The sequence below is a fragment of the Colobus angolensis genome, unplaced genomic scaffold, assembly GCF_000951035.1.
Source record: "Colobus angolensis palliatus isolate OR3802 unplaced genomic scaffold, Cang.pa_1.0 Scaffold381, whole genome shotgun sequence".
NCBI classification, from domain to species: domain Eukaryota; kingdom Metazoa; phylum Chordata; class Mammalia; order Primates; family Cercopithecidae; genus Colobus; species Colobus angolensis.
The window spans coordinates 1,107,142-1,120,672 of record NW_012117166.1 but is presented as its reverse complement, the minus strand read 5'-3'; positions in this window follow the sequence as shown (position 1 = coordinate 1,120,672).

Here is a 13,531-nt window from a genome sequence, read left to right as displayed (position 1 = left end):
CCCCAGTACCTCAGTTCAAAATGCAGAAATCACCGGTCTTCTGTGTCCTTCACGCTGGGAGTTGGAGACTGCAGCTGTTCCTATTCAGCCATCTTGCTCCGCCCCCTCCCATGTCAGTACTTTTCACATGGTAAACTGTACAATGGATTATCAATCATTCACCATTACTTTTTCACTTTGATGCCTAATGGTGCAATATGTTTGTTTTTCTGGGTTCTCATATACAACTAAAAGGCCAAGAATAAATGTCACTATTTTCATGTAGACTGCATTATGTAAAAACACATTCAAGTAACTTTTTGGTGGTGTGTACAAGTAATTTAGCATCCATGAAAATACCCTGAAATATGATATTTTTCTGTTTTATTTACTTATATATCATAAAAGAAAAAAGCCTTAATTATTATAACCCTCTCATGGCCATGATAATACAGATTTTCTAGACATTTATATCTTTGAAGATATAAAGATACATTTATATGCTCTGTATATTACTTTTGTCAGTTGCCTGTGTGGTAATATTTTCTCCCAGATTGTGTCTTTGAACTTTGTGCAAAAGAGTAGTGGGTCCTAGATTTTTGAGCTCTTAATCTAGTTGATATATGAGCCCCCCTTTAAGAAAAATGATACAAAGTTAAAATTCAAAAGTTTTTATGAAAATCAGTATTTATTTAGAATGAGGAAATAAACCATATACTACAACGTTTAAAAAGCTGACAATAACCACAAATATTACAGTTCTCAAAAGAAAAACACAAACTTTTTTTAACAAAAACTTGAACTTTTATTTTAGATACAGGTCTACATGTGAATATTTGTTACATGGGAGAATTGTGTGATGCTGAGGTTTGGAATACATATCCCATCACCCTGGTAGTGAGCATAGTGCCTGATAGGTAGTTTTTAACCCACCTCTTTTCCCCCTCCTCCAGTATTTCACAGTGTCTATTGTTCCCATATTTGGGGACAATATTGTTCATGTGTGCTGAATTCTTAGCTCCCACTTATAAGTGAGAACACGCGGTATTTATTTTTTTTGCAATCTTTTTTTTTTTCCAACAAGTTTTATTTTATTTTATTTTATTTATTTTTTATTATACTTTAAGTTCTAGGGTACATGTGCATAACGTGCAGGTTTGTTACATATGTATACTTGTGCCATGTTGGTGTGCTGCACCCATCAACTCGTCAGCACCCATCAATTCATCATTTATATCAGGTATAACTCCCCAATGCAATCCCTCCCCCCTCCCCCCTCCCCATGATAAGCCCCAGTGTGTGATGTTCCCCTTCCCGAGTCCAAGTGATCTCATTGTTCAGTTCCCACCTATGAGTGAGAACATGCGGTGTTTGGTTTTCTCTTCTTGTGATAGTTTGCTAATCAGCCTGACATCCACAGATAATTTTTTTACACTTTTTTCCTGCATGCTCTTTGATTGTTTCTTCAGATGATAATGACTTTTTTACTATCGTTTATGATAGAGGAGATAGTACAGTCTCTCCTTTAGTGTGGTTTTCAAAATTTATTTTTTATTAATCATAGTTCACAGCTCTGAAATTAGGAAGTTTCTGCCTGATTTCTGCCAAATTACATTTTTTGGCTCCTCCTAGGATACTTCCTTCCCATTTATAATTGAGTTTTTTAACAATCAACTATTCTAAAAAAATTATACCTAATCATTCTGAAATTAAGACACATACAAAATCAATTCAAATTATATTTAAGTTAGTTTTGTGCTGCGTTGAGCTACTTAGTTGTATAAAAAGATTATTTTTTATCCTGATGACATTGACTCATTGAGGAATACTTGTAGGAATTTAATCATGGGAACACATGTTTCTTTAGGCCATTTCACATGATGGTTGCAATTGTGTGTCATATTACTTGATTCTACCAGTTGACAAGATAGATTCACTAAAACGAGATCTGATAGATTGGGAAGTTCAAAAGACAACTTCTTACATAGTTGTATTCATTATTTGTGATAATGCTACAGGTTTGTGCCTTACAAATATAATAACTCAAATTTTATTTCATGCAGTTCTAATTTTAAAAAATAAAAATAAATAAACGTGACTGTGAAAGGCCTAGGAGCTGACAGCAGAAGACAAAAGCAGGTAGCCCAGCAAAGACTGCAACAAGAAAACCCCAGTCAGATTTTTTCCTAAGGGTGGGAGGAGTGGTGTCTGAAAGTCCCATGAGAGGAAGTCTCAGCTTTAGACACCTGCTACATCTATAAGCACTCACATCAACTGTAACTTTGCTGGTCAAGTTAAGAGTTTTAAGCTTTATCTGTTCCCACTCTTCTTTTTCTCCTCAATACTCTCTGGAAAGGCCATAAATATTATCTCATAATCCAAAGGAGAAGGAGAGAAGGAAGAGAGGAATCAAACATGCCCCTACAGCAACGCAAACTTCCACATCTAAAACAAAGCTCAACTTGGGATGAGGAAAGCTTTACATTTAATGAGCGTTCACAGTTTTATAGTGTATAGAATTGGAATTTTTTTGAGGAAACCAAAGCAAATAAGTATATTGATTTAGTAATCAACTTCTAAAATTCAAGTCAATATTTCTAACCATACAAAAATATACATACATAAAAATTATATGTAAGGGTTGTCAAAAGAGCTAGGGCATTTCTTAATAAATAAATATCAAATATTCTTTGGCAATAAACAACATGGTCTATTTAGACTGCTGCTGAGTATGTAATTTTTTTTTACTTTAAGTTCTGGGATATATGTGCAGAATGTGCAGGTTTGTTACATAGGTACACATGTGCCATGGTGGATGGCTGCACTTATCAACCCGTCATCTAGGTTTTAAGCCTCACATGCATTAGGTATTTGTCCTAATGCTCTCCCTCCCCTTGCCCTCGACCCCCTGACAGGCCCCAGTGTGTGATGTTCCCCTCCCAGTGTCCATGTGTTCACATTATTCAACTCCCACTTATGAGTGAGAATATGCAGTATTTGGTTTTCTGATCCTGTGTTAGTTTGCTGAGAATGATGGCTTCCAGCTTTATCTGTGTTCCTGCAAATGACATGAACTTATTCTTTTTTATGGCTGCACAGTATTCCATGGTGTATATGTGCCACATTTTCTTTATTCAGTCTATCATTGATGGGCATTTGGGTTGGTTCCAAGTCTTTGCTATTGTAAATAGTGCTTCAATAAACATATGTGTACATGTGTCTTTATAGTAGAATGATCTATAATCCTTTGGGTATATACCCAGTAATGAGATTGCTGGGTCAAATGGTATTTTTGGTTCTAGATCCTTGAGGAATCGCCACACTGTCCCCCACAATGGCTGAACAAATTTAGACTCCCACCAGCATTGTAAACGTGTTCCTAATTCTCCACAGCCTCATCAGCATCTGTTGTTAGCCCATATCCAAGTCCAGTAATCTCAGACATTCTCATATGGTACCTCTTTTCTTTGGGGTCTGAAAAATTGAAAAAAAAAAGGAATGTAGGAAGGTAATAATATTACTGAACCTCATCTTGAAGGCAACTACAGTAAAAAAACATGAAAATAAAATAATTTTAAAGTGTAAAATAATTTCAAAGTGTAAAATAATTGTTAAGAAATGCAAGTCAAAATCACAATGATATATCATCCCACACCTGTTGTGATGGCTATTATCAAAAAGATACAAGATAACAAGTGTTAGTGAGGATGTGGAGAAATGGGAACTCTTGTTGTTGGTGGAAAAGTAGACTGGCGCTGCCACAACAGAAAACAGTATGTCCATTCCTCCAAAAATTAAAGATAGACCTACCGTATGACCTAGTAATCCCTCCTCTGGCCATATACTCCCCCAAAATGAAATCAACTCTTTATTCGTTGTAGCATTATTTACAACAGCCAGGACATGGAAGCAACCTACATATCCACAACAGAGGAAAGGATAAAGAACATGTAGACTACGCCGGGCACAGTGCCTCACGCCTATAATCCCAGCACTTTGGGAGGCCGACATGGGCAGATCACTGGAGGTCAGGAGTTTGAACAACATGGTGAAACCTCATTTCTACTGAAAAAAGAATACAAAATTTAGCCAGTCGTGGTGGTGTGCACCTGTAGTCCCAGCTACTCAGGAGGCTGAGACAGGAGAATCTCTTGAACCCAGGCGAACCCAGGCAACAGAGGGTGTGGTGAGCCAAGATTGCACCACTGCACTCCAGCCTGGGCATCAGAGGGAGACTCCTTCTCACACACAAAAAAAAAAAAAAAAAAAAAAAGGTGAATACAATGGAATATTATTTAACCTTTAAAAAGAAGGAAATCCTCCATTTGCAACAACATGGATGAACATTATGATAAGTGCAATAAGCCATGCTGAAAAAATGAATAGGGCAAATATGTGACTTATTATCATTGTGAGTTTTTCTTTATCCAAATAATTTTCACGGAGAAAGAAGAATAAACACTATTATTTATAAAATTAGTTTTACAATATATTAATCATATGAATCTAGTATTTAAATATTAATAACATTTCATTGAATATTTACACATCAAGTACACAAACTAATAAATTTATGCACTAAACAGATTACATTTCTTAAAACATTTAAATGTTGATTGCAAACTGAACCAAACACTTCTTAACCTTTAATTAGGATCTTTTGAATAAATCAGGGCTTCTTAAATTCCCTAAAATTTCAAAAATTTGTCAAAATACACACCCAGTATAATTATTAGAAAGCTAATCAGATACCCACCAGAAAAGCTAAGCGTAAAGTGTTTGTGCCAGGATTTTAAAATTATTTCTTTCTTATTGTATATATTTAAAGTGTCCAACGTGATGTTTCCATATACCTATACGTAGTGAAATGATTACTCCAGTGAAGCAAACTGACATATCCATCGTCTCATTTAGTTACCTTTTTTGGTATGGTAAGGACACTTAAAATCTGCTCTCTAGCAAATTTTCAATGTACCAATAACAAATTATTAACTATAGTCCTCATGCTGTACATCAGATATCTAGATTTAATCATTCTATGCAACTGTAATTAGTACCTTTTGACCTACATTTCCTGTTCCCTGACCCCATCCCCATACCCTGGCAACTTCTCTTCTATTCTGTTTCTATGTAAACAATTTTTTTTTTTTTTTAAGATTCCACATTTTATTTCTGTGTCTGGCTTATTGCACTTATAATGTCCTCCAGGTTCATCCATGTTGTGATTTTGAATCAAAATCATATCCATTGCCATCCCAGCCTGCAAGGAGTACTCCCAGACTACTGCCAGTGTTCCCATAAGGCCCAAAGCCTCTTAAGTCAGCTGGTCATAAATGCTGCCTGGCCTGGGATTCACCCTGGCATTGGGCTACCCTCTGGCCCAGGGAAGGTCCAGAAATGCCATCCAAGAGTCAAGTCCTAGAATCGGGGATCCCAAGAGGCCACTTGTGCGCTACTCAACCATGGCCAAGCTGGTACCTAAGATGCAAGAGAAAATCACCCTTTATTTTTCCCTCTGTTTTTCTCAAGCAGAAGGCTTTTGCCCCATATCCCTTATAGCTGGTAATGAGTCTCGCCTGAAACCGGTCTCAGAGGCTTATCCAAGGCCCTCTTGTAATACCTGGGGATCACTGCTGGTTATTCAGGGCTCAAGGGCTCTTCATTCAGTCCCTGAATGCAGTCAGCGATACCACGAACCCACCAGAAGGAAGAAACTGCCAACACATCTGAACATCTGAAGGAACAAACTCCGGACTACCATCTTTAAGAACTGTAACACTCACCGCGAGGGTCCGCGGCTTCACTCTTGAAGTCAGTGAGTCCAAGAACCCACCAATTCCGGACACACTGTGAGCTGTGCATTCTGGGGTTAGGGAAGGGCTGATGCCAGTACTCTCTCAGCCACCCCAGCTGGTGTCTCAGTATGTTGTGTACCCCTCTAGTCCACTGTCTCTGAGCCTAGTTCAGCACCAGGACTCAAGGGTTTCAGACTTATGGCCTAGACTGCCTTTCAAGTTTATTTGGAGACACAGAATGCTGTAATCCTTGGTGCTGAGGTTTAGGATTGCAGGCACTCAAGTTCTGACCCCTGGGATTGGCAATTCCTCTCAGGCTAGGGCTGTTTTAAATGCTCCCTCTGTGGGTGGGTGTCAGTTGAGTTTGGTCTGGTTTTGCTTTCTTCTCTAATAGGATAGCATTGAGTTCAATGCCTCACAATTGTTGTATTCTCCCTCCCTCAGCACCCAGAGATGCTCTCTGCACCAAGCTGCCATGCAGTCAGGGTGGGGATGGGGTGGTGATTCAGGACTGTTTTTGGTTTTTGTATCTCTTCAGTGCCCCTTTCAGCAATAAGAAGTTAAAAGCAGGTACTATGAATGCTCACCTGATTTTTGTTTCCGTGTAGATAGTTGTTAACTGGGTGTCCTTGCAGGGGATGGGGGATCATGACTAGTGGAGATTTCTATTCCACCATCTTGCTCTTCCTCCTCGCTGTATTTATTATTAATACGTTAGAATATTACTGATTTGTTTTTGTCTTGGAAGTGATATATCTTCTGTAGTAAAACATTAATGCTATTAGGGCTTGCCAATTCTTTGAGATTTTCTAACTACACAGATATTATCTACGGAAAATAAAATATTACTCCAATATTTCCAGTATGTACTAACCTCATCTATCAGAGTAAGAGAACACAGCATCACTGTCCAGATACCCTATCTACAAGAGACAGCATTGGTGTCATTGATGACAACAAAGCACATCCATTAGCAATGTGGGCTACAGAGGTGCAATTAGAGGACCTAAGAGATATAACACATACATGGAATACTCACTGGGGACTTCCAGAAACAACTGAAGGATTTGCAGAATGAGAAATACCTTATGGTAAGTAAGGACCACAGCCAGAAAAATCTAGTTTGTTAGTAGATTTTGTTTATTACTTTGAATATGTTACTTGGCCCTTATGACCAGAGAAACGTGGTTTAGACAACATCAGCTATGAAAGTATACAAGAACTGAATAGTTTGGCTAAAAACGAAATATCGTAAGCATTCTAGAAACAGCAAATAGGACAAAAATAATTAAGAATAATTAATTTCAAATCTCTTTCCTAGAGAAATGATACAGATGGATTCATAAACTAACAGGCCATCCTAGACATTAACTTAGAAAGAAATGACAAAGATTCATGTTTCCAGGTACTTATATTTCACAAATTTTTCTCTTTTTTAAAAATTTGAGGACTTAATGTTATCTTTCTTTGAGCCAAGTAAGAATGTTAAAGAAAAAAAACTACCATTATCATTCTTTTAATAAGACAAAATGCTTTGTAATAAAAAATTTAGGAATGATACAGACTCAGAATAAAGATGAATTTTGTAAGTTGAATACACTTATCTTTATTACAAACTAATTTTATTATCCCAATATTTTTCAATTAGCCAAAGATAAATGCAAACTTCATCTGGGACTGCCACTGACTCGCAGACTGCTGAAAGGTTATCACACCAGGAAGATATTTAGAAATATGTTCCAACTGATGAAATAGGTACTAACCAGTCAGGACGGGTGCTACAACTAGAATAGATGGCAACTGTACACAACAAGCAGAAAATAAAACCTAGGAAGTATCACAGATGTAAATCCAACCTGTGCATAATTGTGATGCCAAAAGAGATGTGAAAAAAATTAAAACGTAAACAATTACAAAACTAAGAGACTAACCTAAAGGAATTTTTCCTGAACTGATAAAAAAGATGTATCCTTGAGTTTGAGAGAGATCAAACATGTCTTCCATGATTAGCATGGAAGGGAGACAGAGAGTCACAGATACATACTTAACTTCTCAGATTACAAATTTAAAGAAATCGAACTACATGCAGATAGAAGGAGAGGAGACCTAACATCCAAAGGTGGTGAAAAAATAAAATCTTCACTTTCACAACCTAAACATTAGAGGGCTGAAGAGTCTGGGAAAATCCTTATAGAGCACTTATGGTATATGTTTTCTCACCACAGATCAATTATCTTGCTAAGTTGCTGTTCCCTTTGAAGGAAAAAAGAAAACATTTCCAAAACCACAATAACAGAAAATTCCCTGCCTCTGGCAAATACTATGATGATTGATTGAGCTGGTTTTACAGAGAGTACACATTGAAAAGATAAGTGGGCAACATCTTAACATTCTTGGGTGGGCTAACAAGGGACAATTTTGAAGTAGAAAACATACTACAGTAACTATAAGGTCTGAGAAAAAAAGCCACAAAAGGTATTAAGATTATCAGGAAATTACAAGGAAGATTAAATGCAGGTAAGTGTTAAAAGAGAAAGGACTAAGCAGTAAAACAAAATAAAATGAAACTCTAGTTCTCCAGATGGTCATGCAACATTTTTTTTTATTATTATACTTTAAGTTCTGGGGTACATGTGCAGAACGTGCAGGTTTGTTACATAGGTATACATGTGCCATGGTGGTTTGCTGCACCCATCAACCCGTCACCTACATTAGGTATTTCTCCTGACACTATCCCTCCACTAGCCCCTCACTCCCTGACAGGCCCTGGTGTGTGATGTTCCCTCCCTGTGTCCATGTGTTCTCATCGTTCAACTCCCAATCATGAGTGTTTGATTGGGTGTTTTATTTTTTGTTCTTGTGTTAGTTTGCTGAGAATGATGGTTTCCAGCTTCATCCATGTCCCTGCAAAGGACATGAACTCATCCTTTTTTATGGCTGCATAGTATTCTGTGGTATATATGTGCCACATTTTCTTTATCCAGTCTATCATTGATGGACATTTGCGTTGGTTCCAAGTCTTTGCTATTGTGAATAGTGCTGCAATAAACATATGTGTGCATGTGTCTTCATAGTAGAATGATTTATAATCCTTTGGGTATATACCGAGTAATGGGATTGCTGGGTCAAATGTTATTTCTGGTTCTAGATCCTTGAGGAATCACTACACTGTCTTCCATAATGGTTGAATTTTTAAAACAGTTCTTTTCAAGCAGGCATCAAGATTGGATTGAAGTAGTCAAGTAGTAAGTTTAGATGTTCTTAAAAGTTGATTAGCTCCCTGTAGAGAGGACTAAATAAATACTTAGGCATTTACTCTTTGACTGAGCAAATCCTAGTTCTATAATTTACCTTGAAAATACATCTCCACAAATATGATATGATATATACACAAGGTTTTTTATTGCAGCATGATTTATAATTGTAAAATCTATTGAAATGTGGGGCAACACAAATTCCTATTAGTAGGAGCATGTTTAAATAGACTACATCCACCTAAAGAAGTACTATGGCAGCTGTAAAAATAAATAAGAACAATTCTATGAATTGATTGAATTGATATGAGGAAGTAATTTCTTTTTTTTGTTTGTTTGACACAGTGTCTCACTGTGTTGCCCAGGCTGGAGTGCAGTGACACCATCTCAGTTCACTGCAATATCTGCCATCTGGGTTCAAGCAATTCTCCTGCCTCAACCTCCCAAGTAGCTGGGATCACAGGCGTGTACCACCACACCCAGTTAATTTTTGTATTTTTAGTAGAGATGAGGTTTCACCATGTTGGTCAGGCTTGTCTTGAACTCCTGACCTCAAGTGATCCACCCGCCTTGGCCTCCCAAAGTGCTGGGATTACAGGCATGAGCCACCGTGCCTGGCCAGTAATTTCCATTTTTAATTTCCACAGAGAAGTAGAAAAAAGAGTACAAAAGAGTATATAGAGAGAATGCTTTCTTTTGTGTAAAAAAAAAAAAGGAAGGGAAAACAAAAATAAAACATGCGACCATTTTTGCAAAAAGAAACACAAGAAGGATGAATCAGAGACTAATGATAATGATTACCTAAATTGGGTGGTTGCCTTATATGGCTACCTGAAGTGTGTGGGAGTAGGGGGAATGGATAAAATTAGGAGCAAAACAATCTCCCACCCTTGAAATCTGATCCCCCATCAATACCTGATCAAATTCCTCATCCCCCTGACCGTTAATATCTCATCACCCTGGCCTGTCTTCAGCAAGAGTCTCGTTGATTTAGCAGGAATCCCCCTCCTCTTTATGTCTCCTCAGTAATTTTTTATCCATTGACCCGACCCCTTCATTTTGCTCGTTGGCTATAAATCTCCAGCCGTCTTTGTTGTATTTGGAAATGAGCCCAGTTCTAGACTAGTATCTCTATTACCCTACTGCAATAGTTTCTGAATAAAATCTGTTTTTATAGCTTTAACTACTGCCTGGCTCTGTTTCACATTGACAGTTACACACAGTCCATATTTGTTTGCTTTAAAAAAAAGACAAGTACCGCTTTATTTTGAACAGGACCATTGCTTATGCCAACTCTTTTTGATTGATAGGTATGATTAATTTCTCTATTTTTAAATTTTTCTTCTTGTGGGAATACGAGTAAATAGATGAGTAGATAAGTATCTCCACAGACTATGAAGAAAGACTTCCATGATAATCATGCAATCGAAGTATAAAAGGGAAAGAAATAGCCATCTATTTTAATAATTTACCCAATAAGTAATAATAACCTGAACTTAGGCAGGAGTACTGTGTGTCATGGGAATTGAGATGAGGTGATAAGCTTGAGAGTTGTTTAACAAAGAGAATTGGCAAGATTTAATAATATTAGAGGTAAGAAGTAGGGAGAAAACCAGGAAATTTTCATCTTTTTCACTAATTATGGGAATGGGGAAAATTCCACAAAACAAATTGGGATATTCCAGATTTACACTAGAAATGGAAGTTTCATACAGAACAGTATAAAGAAAAAATGGAAATGGTCAATGGCTAATCACACCACATGCCTGGATGAATCCAGGAATATTCAGTATATATGAGATGAGGCTTCCCTCGGATTTTAGCAGTGATGGATTTCACTGGCAAAGAACAAGAAGGCACAATGGACTGGAGAATTTGCTACTGCACCCCTCTACATATGTGTGGGAGGTATTTCAGGTTTACCTAAACGTTCACACTTAAAGAGCCTTCTGCATTAACTAAAGCATTTTCCCCTGTCAAGCAATGGTTAGTATTACTACCAAGCAGGCTAAGCATAGATTCTTCTCCAAGTTACAGAACTCTTAAGCTCATGTGTTTCAAAGCTTAGTTACTGCTTCTTCCTTCCTCCTTCCAGTGCTTAGTGGTCACCTGCTCTTGGCCTTTTGGGTGGAAAATTTCTGGTTAGGCCATACATTTGCTACAGTTGCGAAGCTCTGTAATCCTGAGGCACTGGGAAGCTTTTCTCGTTTGCCTCTTTGGCTTTCTGCCTGCTCCTCGTCTTGCACGCCTCCCTGGGGCCTGCTTGATCTTGGATCCATCCTATTATTCTTCTTTTGACATCCAGACATCCTGGTTATAGATCCTGGCTAACTTTACCTCTCATATCTGTGAGATCTGGTGGTGAACCCAATGATGAACTTGCTGCACCAGCTGCTTGGAGTGCTATCAGTCACAGCCTTCAGCTGCCAGCCCCTTCAGAAATTGCAGAGAGCTGTCCTTCCCAGTGTTTCACTTCTTCCTGGGTTGGCCCACATCCAATGACTCACTGATGCAGGAGTGTAAAGTCTTAGCCATCTAGACCCAACTTGGGACAACTTTAAAGGGCCATTGCAGCTCCCGTGTCTCATTGAGATTCGGCCTGCATTGCAGCTTGACTTTTCCCTCTATACATTCCTGTTTTCTTCTTTTGCCTCTCTTCCATGGGTGTCGATTCTAGGGATACTCCTTAATAAACATTCTGTTTGGTGAATTCCATCGCAGCATCTACTTTCCAGTGAATGCAACCTGCAACACCACAGGTATGTATGTGTGTGTGTGTGTGTGTGTATATAGGGGTGTGTGTGTGTGTGTATATATATGTGTGTGTATGTATATCTATGTATATATTTATATATACATCTATATTTAAAATTTTCACTTACCTTTATAAAGTGTAATAAAATTCTTTAATATTCACAAAATGAGAATAATATTGGAATATTGTAAGCAGCTCCCATATACCCATCATCCACATTCAATGATTGTCAAAATTCACTCTACTTGCTTCATCTATTTCTTTTAACTTGTTGGTGAAAATGCATTTTAAAGTAAATTGCATAGCTTCAGTAGCTTAAGTAGGTACAGTGTTTTAAAAGTATATTTTCTTACACAAGAACAATGCCATTATTAAATGAACAAAATTTCAGTAATTCTTTGCTATTATCTAATACCCAAATCCATATTCAAACTTCCCCAATTGTCTCAAAATTATCTTTTCAGTTGATTTCTAGAGTCAGAATTCAAACATGGTCTGCACATTGCATTTGATTATCATGCCTCCTAAAAGTCTTTTAATCTTAAGCAATCTTTCCTTCTTTTGAAAAAATTTATCTAATTTGTTGAGGAAACCATGTAACTTGTCCTGTTGAATGTTCATATTCTGGATAAATCTATTTGCTTCCTCATAGTGTCATTTAATCTGTTCTTCTCTTTGGCTGCTTCCTGTAAATTGGAGTTAGGCATGAGTACATTCAGGTTTAATTTGGGCAGGGAGAGCAAGAATCCTTTATAAATAGTATAGCTTCAGTTTCACATGAGGAAGCTCACAATGTCTGCTTGTCTAAGACTGACCTGTGGTTTTAGATGGTGACAACCTGGCCTCTGTATTGCAAAGTTACCCATTTATCTTTTATTTAATAGTTTTATCTATCAATTATTTCATCAGGGGTTGTGAAATAATTATTTTTCTAATTCTATTATTGTTTTCTAATTTGTTATCTATAATTCTTCAGGAACTTTCTCTTATTAGCTAGGGCTGTTTGGATACCTTGAAATGGGATTTGCATAATAAAGGCAAAATAAATTTTGTTGCTGTTGTTTGTTTTTGGTTTTGCTTGAGACAGAATTTTGCTCTTGTTGCCTGGGCTGGAATGCAATGGCGTGATCTTGGCTCACTGCAACCTCTGCCTCCTGGGTTCAAGTGATTCTCCCGCTTCAGCCTCCTAAGTAGCTGGGATTACAGGCACCTGCCACCACACCTGGCTAATTTTTTGTATTTTCAGCAGAGACGGGGTTTCACCATGTTGGCTAGGCTGGTCATGAACTCCTGAGCTCAGGTGATCCACCCGCCTTGGCCTCCTAAAGTGCTGGAGTTACAGACGTGAACCACTGCACCTGATCAATGTTTAATTCTTTCTCTTTTATTATTAATTTTCAGCATTAGGAGTTGATGCTCCGGTTGACCCTGGTCTTTTTCCTTTGACATATTATTTTAAACTCATGGATTTCTATGTATTTAGTATGTTTCAAACTATTGTAATAATTATCCCTTTTCATTCTCAGGTTGTTCCATATTGGACTAATAAAAGATCTTTCAATTTTAACTGTGCCTATGTGTGTGCGCACACGAGTGTATGTGTATGGATGTGTATGTTTACTTGTTAAATGCAATTTTTATTTTAAAATAGTTATTAAATTTTGCTCTGATCTTAGTTATTTCTTGCCTTCTGCTAGCTTTTGAATGTGTTTGCTCTTGCTTCTCTAGTTCTTTTAATTGTGATGCTA